Below are 16,550 nucleotides of genomic sequence, written 5' to 3'. Positions count from 1 at the left end.
ATGCCCTTCCTGCCACTAACCCTATATGGAGGGATGTAATCACTATTGCGTGTTTCCGTAGGGGTTGGTAGTGTTGTGACGTACCCAGTCAGCCCACTGATGTGTGACAGTATTATAACATGGCGGGTCACTTTAATAGTAATATAAATAAATGATATTTTATTGTTTCTCAATAAACAATATCCCATAGGCGCCAGCCTTCAAGCTTATGGCTTGAAAACGATAGTTGATAATTAATAATAATAATAATAATCATAATAATAATAATAATAATAATAATAATAATAATAATAATAATAATACGTCATGAGACTCAAAAAACTCCCAGGGGTAGGGTGACGGGACACTAACCATTAAGTACACTAACTTGGAATTTAGGGATCATTAATAATCATTTCATAAAATACAAATTAAAACAGCTATTTATTAAGATGAAAAACGTGACGTAACGGCGTATTAACGAAATCTGAACTTACGGAAACAAAAGAAAAATTGAATGAAATTAACTCTAAGAAAATGAACTGTTGCGCGAAGACTTGCAGTAACTTATGCCTCTAGCTTACCATATATAGACTCTGTTATATTGAAGCTGATGATGGGTGGATCTCTCGTACAGGCTGCGTCATCTGTTGTTGGATTCCAGTCCTACTTCTGCTTTTCGTGGGTTTAACACTTCCTACTGTACTCCTTACATAAAGTCGTAAAGAGCCCTAATTTTAAATGCAAAACCACCACGGGTTTTGTTCATGGAGAGAATACATTTGTATTCTTCCGTATTACGGAACAGTAGCGTAGTTACATCTATAATAAAAGCTCTCCTTCCCTGTACTAGTCAAAACCGGTCTCCCGTTGACTACCTCTCGTCATTGAGATAACAAGTCCCAATGAGAGTAATTTTTTAGTAGTATCCTACGGTACTACTCAGATGCGAAGTGAACTAAGTTAAAATCTTCTCCGATGTGCAGACGTGGAATCGTAGTAAGAGTGTCTTCGAAGAGTTTATCAGTGTCTAAGAGTGAGATTAAGAATGTCCTCTCCAGCTCTTGTCTTCGACGTATATAGGTTAAAAAGTCTCCTTCCATCAGCCATATCACATGGTCCAGTAAGATTCGACGTCTCATCCCTTCTCCTATGTATTGCTGTGAATCCATCACGTTGCTTCATTACGTTCATTCACATAGGCTGAACTTTCCCGCTGAAATAAAGCGTCAGGTATCGAAGTTCGAAAAGTGGGCGTTCATAATGTTTCAACTGTCTCTTCAAGAGGTGGAGAGGGTAAGATCTCTCGTAACCTTGATGACGTTCTTTTCTTTGAAATGGGCTGAAATTAGCCTGCTGACTCTGGTCACCTCACAACGGATATTGGAAAAATTTACTGCAAGCTATTAATATGAATGATGTTGAAATACTTTACCCAATTATTTGTTCGTTTAGAATACGTTATAGCCGCGATACAAAGAAATGAAATGATGATGTAAAATATATATATATTAATTTAAGAATGACCTACCTACCGAGCTCGATAGCTGCAGTCGCTTAAGTGCGGCCAGTATCCAGTATTCGGGAGAGAGTGGGTTCGAACCCCACTGTCGGCAGCCCTGAAGATGGTTTTCCGTGGTTTCCCATTTTCACACCAGGCAAATGCTGGGGCTGTACCTTAATTGAGGCCACGGCCGCTTCCTTCCTATTCCTAGGCCTTTCCTGTCCCATCGTCGGCATAAGACCTATCTGTGTCAGTGGGACGTAAAACAAATAGCAAAAAAAATGACCTGCCAGTGATTAAATATATACATCTTATCAATTAATTATATAGTTCAATAATTGAAAACATGCAGTGATGTCCCAAATATCACAGTGTAGTGTGTTGTGTGAATATATATGAAAAGGACAGTGTTGGGAAGGGTACAAACATCCAGTCCCCGAGTCAGAAGGATTAATAAGAAGTGATTAAAATACCCGACCCGGCTGGAAGTCGAATCCGGGACCCTCTGAACTGAAGGCCAGTACGCTGACCATTCAGCCAACGAGTCGGACTATGTTATGTCTAAAGTATTTGAGCTAAAACATTACCAGACCTTGCATCAGCAGATTATTTTTTGTGGGGCTATTTTAAGGACAAATCCTACAAGAATAGACTAAGAACTATATCGGATCTTCAGGACAATATCTCGGCTGAAATAACCAATATTTTTGTTGCCCGCATATTAAGGTGTGTATCAGAAATCATGGTGAATCATGCAAGAATATGTCTTAAAGGGAAAGGCAATTACTTTTAGAATCTGGTGCGATGGTGGCGTAAGTAATAGTAGCAGGCACCCTTATTAGTGGCAAAGTTAGGAGAGTACTGTCCTCACCTAAATTTAACCGCAGAAAATGAAATGTGTTACAAATTAAAAGAAAACTTATACCTAAGAGCTAACAAACACAATAACTAATACTTTGGTCTTGCACTACAGTACTTGGTAAATTAGTGAAATTTATAAGCTTAGGGAAATAATAAAAGAAGTGCAAAAGTGTTATTTATTCATATAGCGCACACGTACACACATATTATTCATTCACTAATTTATTCCACAACATTGTATTGATTCTCACCAGGAAATGGCTATGAGAAGCACTTTCGAAAATGTTCAGGGATTTACATATTATGATTCTTTCTGGGAGAGAGTTCCGTAATTTAGAGCCAATGACAGTGAAAGGACGACTGTACAAATCAGTTCGATCTGAGTTAGTAGAGAGGGTAAGAGCTGGGCTAGAACACGTAAAGAAGGTGAAATCTAGATCAATCAATCAATCAATCAATCAATCAATCAATCAATCAATCAATGAACATTGACCTGCAATTAGGGCAGTTGCCCAGGTGGCAGATTTCTTATCTGTTGTTTTCCTAGCCTATTCTTAAATGATTGCATGAATTTGGAAATGTACTGAACATTTCCATTGGTAAATTATTCCTATCACTAACTTCCCTGGCTTTAAATGAATATTTTCCCTGATTTGTTCTCTTGAATTCGAACTTTACCTTCATATTGTGATCTTTCCTTCTTTTAAATACACCACTCATACTTATTTGTCTGCTAAGGTCATTCCTTGCCATCTTTCCAGTGACAGCTCGTAACATACAACTTAGCCGAGCAGCTCGTCGCCTTCTCTCAAGTCTTCCAAGCTCTCACATTGCAACAATTTCGTATCCCTACTCTTTTGCCGGAAATCAGAAAGAACAAATCGGGCTGTTTTTTCTCAGATCTCGAGTCAAGTAATACACTGGAACATACTCTAGTCAGTGTCTCACAAGAGATTCATACGCCCTCTCTTTTACATCCTTACTACTGCACCCGCTCAGAGCCCGAGTCCCAACCAGCATTTATCTCAGGGGTGTTACAGTTCGAATCTAACGCAAGTAATAAACAACAACAAAAGATATGAAGATACGGAATCCCCAATTCAATATACGGGCGCCGTCTATTTAGTACTACAGGGTTGAACTGTGCACTCAAATTATTAACTTTGAGGCTCAACTTAAAGACAAATGAAAAGGCAATAAAACAGATTAAAGGGAAAAATTGGAGGCTCCGTCCTAGGAAAGGGGACGGTTATTTTAAGCGGTCACCAATCAATCAATCAATCAATCAATCAATCAATCAATCAATCAATCAATCAATCAATCAATCAATCAATCAATCAATCAATCAATCAATCAATCAATCAATCAATCAATCAATAAATCAATCAATCAATCAATCAATCAATACTGATCTGCATTTAGGGCAGTCGCCTAGGTGGCAGATTCCCTATCTGTTGCTTTCCTAGCCTTTTCCTAAATGATTTCAAAGAAATTGGAAATTTATAGAACATCTCCGTTGGTAAGTTATTCCAATCCCTAACTCCCCTTCCTATAAATAAATATTTCCCCCAGTTTGTCCTCTTGAATTCCAACTTTATCTTCATATTGTGATCTTTTCTACTTTTATAAACGCCATTCAAACTTATTCGTCTACTAATGTCATTCCACGCCATCTCTCCGCTGACAGCTCGGAACATACCACTTAGTCGAGCAGCTCTTCTTCTTTCTCTCAATTCTTCCCAACCCAAACATTGCAACATTTTTGTAACGCTACTCTTTTGTCGGAAATCACCCAGAACAAATCGAGCTGCTTTTCTTTGGATTTTTTCCAGTTCTTGAATCAGGTAATCCTGGTGAGGGTCCCATACACTGGAACCATACTCTAGTTGGGGTCTTACCAGAGACTTATATGCCCTCTCCTTTACATCTTTACTACAACCTCTAAACACCCTCATAACCATGTGCAGAGATCTGTACCCTTTATTTACAATCTCATTTATGTGATTACCCCAACGAAGATCTTTCCTTATATTAACACCTAGATACTTACAATGATCCCCAAAAGGAACTTTCACCCCATCAACGCAGAAATTAAAAGTGAGAAAACTTTTCCTATTTGTGAAACTCACAACCTGACTTTTAACCCCGTTTATCAACATACCATTGCCTGCTGTCCATCTCACAACATTTTCGAGGTCACGTTGCAGTTGCTCACAATCTTGTAACTTATTTATCACTCTATAGAGAATTACATCATCCGCAAAAAGCCTTACCTCCGATTCCACTCCTTTACTCATATCATTTATATATATAAGAAAACATAAGGTCCAATAATACTGCCTTGAGGAATTCCCCTCTTAATTATTACAGGGTCAGATAAAGCTTTTTGACTGCTCTAATTCTCTGAGATCTATTTTCTAGAAATATAGCAACCCATTCAGTCACTCTTTTGTCTAGTCCAATTGCACTCATTTTTGACAGTAGTCTCCCATGATCCACCCTATCAAATGCTTTAGACAGGTCAATCGCGATACAGTCCATTTGATCTCCAGAATCCAAGATATCTGTTATATCTTGCTGGAATCCTACAAGTTGAGCTTCAGTGGAATAACCCTTCCTAAAACCGAATTGCCTTCTATCGAACCAATTATTAATTTTACAAACATGTCTAATATAATAAGTAAGAATGCCTTCCCAAAGCTTACATACAATGCATGTCAAACTTACTGGCCTGTAATTTTCAGCTTTATGTCTATCACCCTTTCCTTTATACACAGGGGCTACTATAGCAACTCTCCATTCATCTGGTATAGCTCCTCCGACCAAACAATAATCAAATAAGTACTTCAGATATGGTTCTATATCCCAACCCATTTTCTTTAGTATATCCCCAGAAATCTGATCAATTCCAGCCGCTTTTCTATTTTTCGACTTTTGTATCTTATTGTAAATGTCATTGTTATAATACGTAAATTTTATTACTTCTTTGGCCTTAGTCTCCTCCTCTATCTCGACATCATCCTTGTAACCAACAATCTTTACATACTGCTGACTGAATACTTCTGCCTTTTGAAGATCATCACATACACACTCCCCTTGTTCATTAATTATTCCTGGAATGTCCTTCTTGGAACCTGTTTCTGCCTTAAAATACCTATACATACCCTTTCATTTTTCACTAAAATTCGTATTATGCCAATTATGCTTGCCATCATGTTATCCTTAGCTGCTTTCTTTGCTAGATTCAATTTTCTAGTAAGTTCCTTCAATTTCTCCTTACTTCCACAGCCATTTCTAACTCTATTTCTTTCCAGTCTGCACCTCCTTCTTAGTCTCTTTATTTCTCTATTATATTGAGGTGGGTCTTTACCATTCCTTACCACCCTTAATGGTACAAACCTGTTTTCGCATTCCTCAACAATTTCTTTAAACCCATCCCAGAGTCTGTTTACATTTTTATTTACCGTTTTCCACCGATCATAGTTACTTTTTAGAAACTGCCTCATGCCTGCTTTATCAGCCATATCGTACTGCCTAACAGTCCTACTTTTAAGACCTTCCTTTCTATCACATTTATTTTTAACTACCACAAAACAGCTTCATGATCACTAATACCATCTATTTCTTCAGTTTTCCTATAGAGCTCATCTGGTTTTATCAGCACCACATCCAGGATATTTTTTCCTCTGGTTGGTTCCATCACTTTCTGAATCAGCTGTCCTTCCCATATTAACTTATTTGCCATTTGTTGGTCATGCTTCCTGTCGTTCGCATTTCCTTCCCAATTGACATCTGGCAAATTCAGATCTCCCGCTACAATCACATTTCTTTCCATGTCGTTTCCCACATAGCTGACTATCCTATCAAATAATTCCGATTCCGCGTCAGTGCTACCCTTTCCCGATCTGTACACTCCAAATATATCAAGTTGCCTATTATCTTTAGAAATGAGCCTTACACCTAGAATTTCATGTGTTTCATCTTTAACTTTTTCGTAGCTTACAAATTCTTCTTTCACCAGAATGAACACTCCCCCTCCCACCCTTCCTATCCTATCTCTACCATACACACTCCAGTGCCGTGAGAAAATTTCTGCATCCATTATATCATTTCTCAGCCATGATTCAAATCCTATTAAAATATCTGGTAAATATATATCTATTAAATTACTTAATTCTATTCCTTTCCTTACAATACTTCTACAGTTCAACACTAACAATTTTATGTCATCCCTACTTAATTTCCAGTTCCCTGTTCCCTTATCACCGCTCCCTAGTCCATCCCGTTTCCCTGAATGTACCTCCCTATGACCCTTCCAAACAAATTTCCTAACTTATACGTACCACTGCGGTTTAAATGAAGGCCATCTGAGCGCAGATCCCTATCTCCTACCCACCCATTAGGATCTAGAAATTTCACTCCCAGTTTCCCACATACCCACTCCATAGTCTCATTTAAATCCCCAATCAGCCTCCAGTCAGTATTCCTTCTACACAGTATTCCAGTAATAACAATCTCCGCTTTCTTAAACTTCACCCGTGCTGCATTTACCAGATCCCACACATCTCCAACTATGTTGGTACTTATATCAGCTTGCCTTACATTGTTGGTACCAACGTGAAACACTACCACCTTCTCCTTCCCCTCCTCCCTCTCTTCTACTTTCCTCAACATCTGTCTCAACCTAATTCCCGGATAACACTCTACCCTGTTACCCTTTCCTCCACACACTTTCCCCACGTGTCTAACGATGGAATCCCCCATGACCAGAGCCTCAACCCTACCCACCTCATTTGATCCCCTCCCCTCCTGGTCAGCCCTATCTTTCCTGATAGCTGCAGAAGCTACTTCCTCCTCCTTTTTCTCCTTCCCATGACCCTGTTCCACCTGTCTTTTCCTATCCTCTACTCTACATTTTCCTTTCCTACCTATTCCCTTCCTCCTACTTCCACACATCTCAGCAACAGTTTCCTGTCCCTCATCTTCCCTCTGTTGTTCTACCTGGAGTGACTCGTACCGATTTCGAACAGACACCTGTCCTGAATTCTGATCCTGAATAGAGCCCTTATCCTGCAATCTCCTTCTCCTTAGAACATTAGACCACCTGTCTTCTATAACTCCTCCCTTTCCTTCCCCTCCCTCTTGTACACCTACTGTAACCTGTACATTTTATGAGGGAGTCCTATCTTCCTTCCTGTCTTCTGTGAGAATCCTAATTATCTCCCTCAAACTTTCCTACTCCTCCCTCATACCCCTCAATGCCTCGCCACATCCACAGTAAGTACACTCGCGCTCCTTAGCCATTCTTTACGGGGAAAAAATGAAATGAAAAAGTAAAATGACGTATTTGCAAAAAATAAATGAACGGAGGGATATATTGTCTGGGATAGTACACAACAATAAGGTAATTAATATATGACTACACTACAATACTACTTAGTCGTGCTCTATTTTTTTAAATCCTACAACCCCTGACAGGATAAAAACTGCTGTTAGTTACTGAATATCGAAAATAATAGCCTACACAAGAACTACACAATTCCAAGGGTTTACTATTATATATTGCTATTATATATTACTAATATATTATTACTATTATATTATTATTACTATTATATTACCAATATTATATATTTACTATTATATAAGAACAAGAACTTGGAACTGTTTCCTGGCAAATGCTTAAGGAGCATTTTATTTAAAGATAAACTGGAACATACACAAAAACCTGTTGACCCTTATTTGTCCATAATTTGGCAAATAATTCCTGAAAATTTAGATATTAAATTTGACTCTGTAGACCACCCATCCACTTGGGTGGTTGAACCGTTGGTTGCCGAGGGTTGAAACATGACACTCGTGACAACACCACGACCTGTTATGGTCGAGACAAATTACCTGTTGGCAAGGTGGGCGCGATCACATGATTTATATCGTCGTCTCCACCTTTATTGAGATGAGACAAACCCGGGATAGTACAATACCGACCCCGGGTTTCTAACCAAGATATGCTATCGTTAACTGTAGGAAAGGACAAAGCGACTCTAACCTAATGATCTAGATGTAGGGATTTGCCACCATATTTAACATAACAAAGTAAGCTTATTATTTACAACAACTTGACGTTGTAACTTCATTTCGTCAGCGGACTTCCCTAGTCTCCGTTCACATCATCATCCGAAATGGTTCATAAAGAATCATTATTATTACTATTATTATGAATCTGTAAGCTTCACGGTTTCGATTCTGTTTAGCACTAAGCGATCAGTTAATTCACGATTTATTAGGGAATTTTTTTTTTGCTAGGGGCTTTACGTCGCACCGACACAGATAGGTCTTATGGCGACGATGGGATAGGAATGGCCTAGGAGTTGGAAGGAAGCGGCCGTGGCCTTAATTAAGGTACAGCCACAGCATTTGCCTGGTGTGAAAATGGGAAACCACGAAAAACCATCTTCAGGGATGCTGACAGTGGGGTTCGAACCCCCTACCTCCCGGATGCAAGCTCACAGCCGCGCGCCTCTACGCGCACGGCCAACTCGCCCGGTATTAGGGAAATTATTATAATTATTATTAATTTAAAAATTTAAATTTTAAATTCAAATCTTTGTAATTCAGTCATAGATGTTAAATCACATATGAGCTACCAAGATCCTTTTTCACATTGGTCGAGACACAATAATGTTATTCGAACCGCAACCTTATTTCATTTCGTACTGCCATTAATATATGGAGTCACCATGTCCTAACAAGACAAATCCTAAATCCCATGGCACCTCGCGGCTGGGAATCTCCATACAGCCCCTGCGAGTGCAAAATTATTCCTTCCTTCTCATTTAAAGTCCATTTATTCCACTGGAACTCTTCAAAATATTTTATTTTATTAATCCTCGGTTCGTGGACTCGTCTGCCACTCATAACACCGGGATCGGCATATAACATCGACGTGGGCCTCGGGATACGTCTATTTTGTCATTAACATCAGTACGACTCAATGTTATCTCATGCCGGATTTTTGTCCCGCTCGACTTCCAAAATCAAATATGGGCTTAACCCACTCTGGGCTTTCAATATAGCGTGACTATAATATACAAGTGCCTCTATCGCTTCTAAACCATGTTATTATGATTATTATGGACTCCAGATCTGTTCAATCAACAAGTAATATTAAAATCAAATTTACTGCCCGAATTAAAGGCTACCGCCTGCCACATGTTATATCCACAGGCCCGTGCCTTATTCATAAAGCATTATTACTAACGCTCTTTCAGATACAACCAGTGTCCATTTATCACTCCGATACTTCTAAAGTATATTATTATTGCTGTCCACTAGTGAAACTTCGTGGCACAAATAATCAGTGATATTTACAGACAAACAATCGGACTTCAATCCAGTCCCACAACATTAATTTTTTTTGCTACTTATTTTAGGTCGCACCGACACAGATAGGTCTTATGGCGACGATGGGACAGGAAAGGCCTAGGAATGGGAAGGAAGCGGCCCTGGCCTTAATTAAGGTACAGCCCCAGCATTTGCCTGGTGTGAAAATGGGAAACCACGGAAAACCATCTTCAGGGATGCTGACAGTGGGGTTTGAGCCCACTATCTCCCGGATGCGAGGCCACAGCTGCGCGCTCCTAACCACACGGCCAACTTGCCCGGTACATTTAAATTCACTGGCAAACTTGTACCTCTCGATAATCTTACAACGTGCCTTAATATCTACAAAATTTACCAGAAGGTGACCTAAGTCAGACAAACACATCTGGAGCACTTGTAAATGAATCTCAATTTATTTTTAATTGACACATGCTCCTATACAATGAATCATGAACACTACAAGCACTTGAACAAAACAAATCCACCCTAATTTATTATACTAAAATAATCAAGAATATTATGAGTGGTTGATATAATTGTTTACTTATTAATTTATACTTTTGTCTATCTATTTGAATTATATGAGCCATGAGGCGGCTTGCGTGACACTCAAGTTACCATATTAAATGATATCATTTTCCCCCTTTAACGTTAGCAATCTTCATAAATAAATTGATATGGCATTCATCCCTGCCTGTAGTTCGCTAATCCGGACGAGGACCACATAGCCCGTCCAGTTTAGCCCGCCATCTTGCTGGTCTCCTTGCCAGAATGTAGAGGTATTCCTATACACTTTTCGATTTGACGTATTTTAAATTGTAGAAAAACAAGTAAAAATTAACACTTGGAAGAATTTACACTAATTTTAACAAAGGAATTTTTACACAGCTGGCCTTTCATTTAGCCCACATAATGTTAACATGCAATCTTCGTTCCTTCCCGGCACTAAGGAACGCGTGATACACTGGTATCATCTTCAACGGCTCGGCACGCAATCGAGTTTCGAACCCGGCACTTCCGTGGATGTTCGCGTTTCTGCCGGCTTACGTTCGCTTGGCTGACCAGGTATCAGTTTGTAATTGACTGTTCAATGGAGTCTAATTAATCCGAACAACCGCACCGTTCTCGTGTAATATACACTGTTCCCTCGATATATTATATCACTCCTACCCGTAGGTTTATATTTAATTAGTTCCGTAAATGTTTATACAATTCTATTAATTTGTCCGTAGGCAACTACTCGTAACTCTCTCCGGTATTCGAACTCATGATACTGTTGAATGTTCTAGTTCGTAACGTGTACTACTTCACGTACTCGATCACTGTGGTAACGAGCGTAACAAAGGCTCGAATAAACTTTCACAAGTCTGTCTGCACGCACTGACGAAGTAACAGCTCGACGAAGTTTTTAAAAGTGTCTCCTCATTCACCCTAACCTGGCATTAATGTGAATGTTTATCCTCTCCAAGAGTTCCGGAGATTTCACGTTAGAGTGAGCAGTTCCAGTTACCCTATTTGAATATATGCAGACCTGCCGGTGGCTTGAACTTGAGATCCACTGATGTGATTATATGATTCTTCTCTCTATGTCAAATCTCGACTCATTTCGATCGCTGGTAATTAATATAATTGCGAATTTAGCTCCCGCACTCTTGCCGGGTAAATACGCGCCATTTGTGGCGTCCCACCCCTTCAACCAATCAGCGAACAGCGTCACTAATTTTAAGAATTATGACAGTAAACCTTCATTAATTAATAACTTTCAACATTTGGTCAAGTTTCTAACATTTTCGTGATTACGAATCTGTATTCTGTTTTCCTTTAGTAATTCTATACGCGAAGTTACCTTTTATAGCGCCTCTTATAATAAGATGTTGGCGTGACTGCTTCCCCCCCCCCCCCGGCGAATTTTACTATTGGTCCATAGCTAAACGGGAGTTTAAAATCTCATGTTTTTCTTTTAAATACCAACTGCCAGCTTCACACACGTCACCAGCCTTGGACTTTCCCAGACGTCATTTCCAAGAATCTTGCGCGCCGTAATTTCCTTGTTCTGAATATCACTTGGCCCTCAAGCCCGGCATTTTCCGTTGACTCGGAAATAACCTTCCCCTTCCCTTTCCAACTTGGCAATTAAATCTGTGAATACTAATTTTGCTGCCCATTGCATTTCATACCCTCTAGTGGAGACAGAATTCCGTGTAGGTTTCACAATACCATCTGAACTGGCCAGTAAGCCTACAATATATAATGTAAAATATTCTGGCTTAGCGAATATGAAATCTGTTTTTTAAATAAATAATTCTACTTGGATGACGCAGCTGACGCCCCACCAGGGTACATTATTCCCTACGCTGCGTTTAAAATGTTTGTGCGTACATGAATTTTTTTACAATTTTTGAATCACCATTATAGCGTCATCAATTGTTTTCTGTTCGACTCGTTGGCTGAACGGTCAACGTACTGGCCTTCGGTTCAGAGGGTCCCGGGTTCCATTCCCGGCCTGGTCGGGGATTTTAACCTTAATTGGTTAATTTCACTGGCACTGGGGCTGGGCGTATGTGTCGTCTTCATCATAATTTCATCCTCATCACGACGCGCAGGTCACCTACGGGTGTCAAATCGGAAGACCTGCACCTGGCGAGCCGAACATGTCCTCGGACACTCCCGGCACTAAAAGCCATACGCCATTTCAGTGTCTCATTAGATTGTTTCATAGCCTTATTAGTTTGTTCATTAGACTTTTCTAACGACTAAAGTTGAAGAGCCATAGTCTTCATAATATCCCCTAGCGTAAGCGATTCTTCCTCTCCTACATGTCCATCCTGGGATTTCTCTCCCCTCCAGCTCAGACATAATAAATTAATATCATTAAATATGAGGTCTAACCAGATAATCGCCTTACAGTACTACATTTAACGGTTGGTCAAGGCCCTTTCATATAGCGGTTCACTTCTCAAACTAAATTTCTATCATTTTAACATAATTTAAATTAATCTCTCGTAACAAACAACGAGTATCATAAAAATAACAAGTCTTGCTTTGCGTCATTAAGAATAAACACGTATCTTACACACAGAAAAATACAATGTGGCAACTGTAATGTCAAACAACTCCTAGAAACTTTGGCATGACACCCAATAATCTCGTAGATTCAAATCTGAAACTAATAAATTCTCGTCGACATATTATCAGTTTCCAATCTTGCATTAACATGGAGTTTGGTACTCAGTATAATTTTTACCATATTCTTCTTGTTCTTACAATCACCTCCTAACAACCCTTTGGTGACAAAAGTATGGAGCTTCCATATTCGCAAATATCAAAATCGCATCAATAACAATTACAGAAAAATAAATAAAATTGAGATTACTAACTGATAAGCCCCTGTGAGTCGAGTATCACTACTCGCCTGGAAGAGACCAACAACAACCTACTTCTATTAATCTGTCAAATGAGTTCCGTTCGGAAATTCTATGTTAATAAGCGTCCAAACAAAATAAATGAATAATAAAAACAAGTGAAATGTAAACAATGAATTTAATAAAAAAGCATTATAATAATGGGGTCATCTCGTACACTAGATGATGCCATCATATTTATATTTACCTTCCTAGATCTGACTAAATTTTCCCAACAAAGCAAAGCCATGATGCGGTCTAAAATTATTTAAAATACCCCGATTGGTTTTAATCAAAATACAATTAACAACACTTTGCGCCTATTACGATTCAATCGCCGAAACGTAGGGCGTCCTTTGTAATCGCTTATGCCATAAAGCCAAAACGTTGAGCGCCGTGATGCACCCGCTCAAGTCCTGAGTCCCAACCAGCATTCATTTCAGGGGTGTTACGGTTCAAATCTAATGCAAATAAAACAACCAAAATATAAAGATACAGAATCTCCAATTATGTATGTATGGCCGCCGTCTAATTAGTACTACAGGGTTTAACGGGGCACTCAAATTATTAACTTTAAGGCACATCATAAAATCAAGCAAAACTACATTAAAACAGATCAAAGGGAAACATTGGAGGATTTGTCCTAGGAAAGGGGACGGATATTTAAAACGGTCACCAAAGGTTTACTATTATATAAGAACAAGAACTTGGAACTGTTTTCTGGCAAATGCTTAAGGAGCCCTATATTTAAAGATAAACTGAAACGTACACAAAGGGAATTATGTCATCGCCTCCACCTTTATTAAGATGACACCAACCCTTGATAGTACAATACCGTCCCCGGGTTCCTCACCAAGATATGCTATCGTTAACTGAAGGAAACGACAAAGAGAGTCTAACCTAATGATCCAGATATAGGGATTTGCCATCACATTTAACATCACAAACAGCTTATTATTTACAACAACGTAACATTATTACGTCATTTCGTCAGCTGATTTCCCTAGTCTCCGTTCACGTCATCATCCAAAATGATTCATTAAAATCATTTTATTATTATTATTATTATTATTATTATTATTATTATTATTATTATTTTCATCAGTGAAGATCATAATTATCGTAAGACTTAATCATCATCGATTTAATATTTTCATTTCATATTTCACTATTATTTTCAGGAATAATATTGAAAGTTCTTCTTGTTATGCTTCATCAAAGTATTATTATAATAAATTATTATCAATTGTTTCACAGCAGTTTACAATTATTATTAATATTAATATTATTATTAATCCGTAAGCTTCACGGTTCTGATCCTCTTTGGCACTAAGCGATCAGTTAATTCACAATTTATTTGGATTATTATTATTATTATTATTATTATTATTATTGTTGTTATTATTATTATTATTATTATTATTATTATTATTATTATTATTATTATTATTATTATTATTATTATGATTATTATACCGCGCAGTACACCTCTACACGACGCAAGTTCAAATCTTGCGCAAATTGAAACTCCTCTACTGGAGAAACCCGGAACTTTACCACTGAACTAACTCTACTAGTTATCAGAAGAGGAAACTGGGTGATTTGCTTCTGTTTTTCATGGATCAAGAAGTGTGGACATTCTCTAACAGATGTATCTACCTAAAACTATGCTAATACACTCTGGTGTAATGGAATGTACTCTCCTGAAGAAATTTTGTATTCCTAAGTTTTGTTATTACTAAATTTTGTTCTGTGGTTTGTGGGTTGGCAACAGTTATCCTTTCTTTTCCGCCTGTTTTGAATTTAACCAATCACTAATTTTTGTAATTAATTTTTGACCAATAGTGTATGTCTTCTTCGATATGGATATGTAACTCTAAGCTATCCAATAAAGTTGAGGGGGTGAGTCTACTCATTCTTGAAAGGTCTCGAATTTTCCACGAGGGTATAAAACTGCTGATTTTCTTGTCTCGGGACCACTTCAGTAACATCTAACTTAGTGTGTGGATATGTAGCAGGGGGCGGGAAGCGCATCTTTCATCAAGCAGCAGCTCTTCAACAAGGTAATGGCCTGTTAACATCTTTATTTCTCGCTTGCTCAGCAGTTTAACTCTCGGGGAGGGTTCAAAACCTTTTAATATGTAACCTACCTCTTTAAAATATAAATTCCTCTTCGGTCTATGTAAAACTACAAATCTCTTCTACTGTAAAGGGGGGATAGAGAGTGCTGTACCTCACAAGCTCCCCTTCATTTTTGAAATTGAGGTGACTACGTTTTCATAACCGTTTCTTCTCTTCCTTTATGTATGAATGTTTTCTCATACGGGTCACCTCTCTAGCTTGGGACTAGCCCCTATGTATCGGCCTAGAGCCACTTAGACTTTAAAAGTGTATTTGGAGTGCAAGTTCACGCCTCCAGTCCTCTCTGTACTTTGGGCCAATAACTTAACCTGTTCTTTTATTTTCATTGCGAAGGCCCTGTAGGTTGGGTATTAAATACCCCTGTTTCCTTGTGTGCCTTGAGGGCAGATAGAAGTAAAACTCGTTGTGGCCTTTGATAGGCTTGGACTTTGAGAGCGGGTCTGCTCTTTCCTAAATTTGATTTCTGAGTGCCTCTAGGAGGCTTAACATTGTAGTTAGGAGCAAGTGCTCCTTGGCATGATGGAGTTTTCTGCCCATTTGTTTAATTCTGTACCTTGGTAAAGTTGGGCTAATAGCTCAAGGATTGTGATTGTGGGGCTCGAAGGCCAGACCTTGTAATAATCCTCTAACATTTGTAATTTTTCTGTACTTGATTTTTGGCTTGTTGTTGACTTGTTAAGTTTTCAAATTCTATGTTACCATTGTTAAGTTTTGAAAATATAGCCTTCTTGAAATTTTAATTCATCTTTCGAACTTCTGTAGTCGAGACCTACTCCAACCCTCACCTTCTTTCACCTCTAACTACCACGGATATCTCCGTAACAGTTATTATTAATATTATTATTATTAGTATTATTAATTTAAAACATTTATGTTTTAATTTCCAATCTTTATAATTCAGCCACATATGTTAAATCTCATATGTACAACCAAGATCCGATTTCACATCGGTCGGGACATAATAATGGTATTCGAACCGCAACCTTACTTCATTTCGTACTGTCATTAATTTATGGGGTCACCATGTCCTACCAAGACATATCTCAAGTCCAATGGCACCTCGCGACTGGGAATCTCCATCAAGTCCCTGCGAGTGCTAAATTATTCCTTCCTTCTCGTCTGAAGTCTCTTTATTCCACTGGAACTCTTCAAAGTATTTTAGTTATTATCCTCGGTGCGAGGACTCTTATGCCACTCATAACACCGGAATCTGCATTTAACATCGACGTAGGCCTCGGCATTCATCTGTTTTGTCATCAACGTCCGTACGACTCAATTTT

The sequence above is a fragment of the Anabrus simplex genome, chromosome 2 (assembly GCF_040414725.1).
Source record: "Anabrus simplex isolate iqAnaSimp1 chromosome 2, ASM4041472v1, whole genome shotgun sequence".
Taxonomy (NCBI): domain Eukaryota; kingdom Metazoa; phylum Arthropoda; class Insecta; order Orthoptera; family Tettigoniidae; genus Anabrus; species Anabrus simplex.
The sequence above is the reverse complement of the archived record's forward strand: the minus strand, read 5'-3'. Positions refer to the sequence as shown.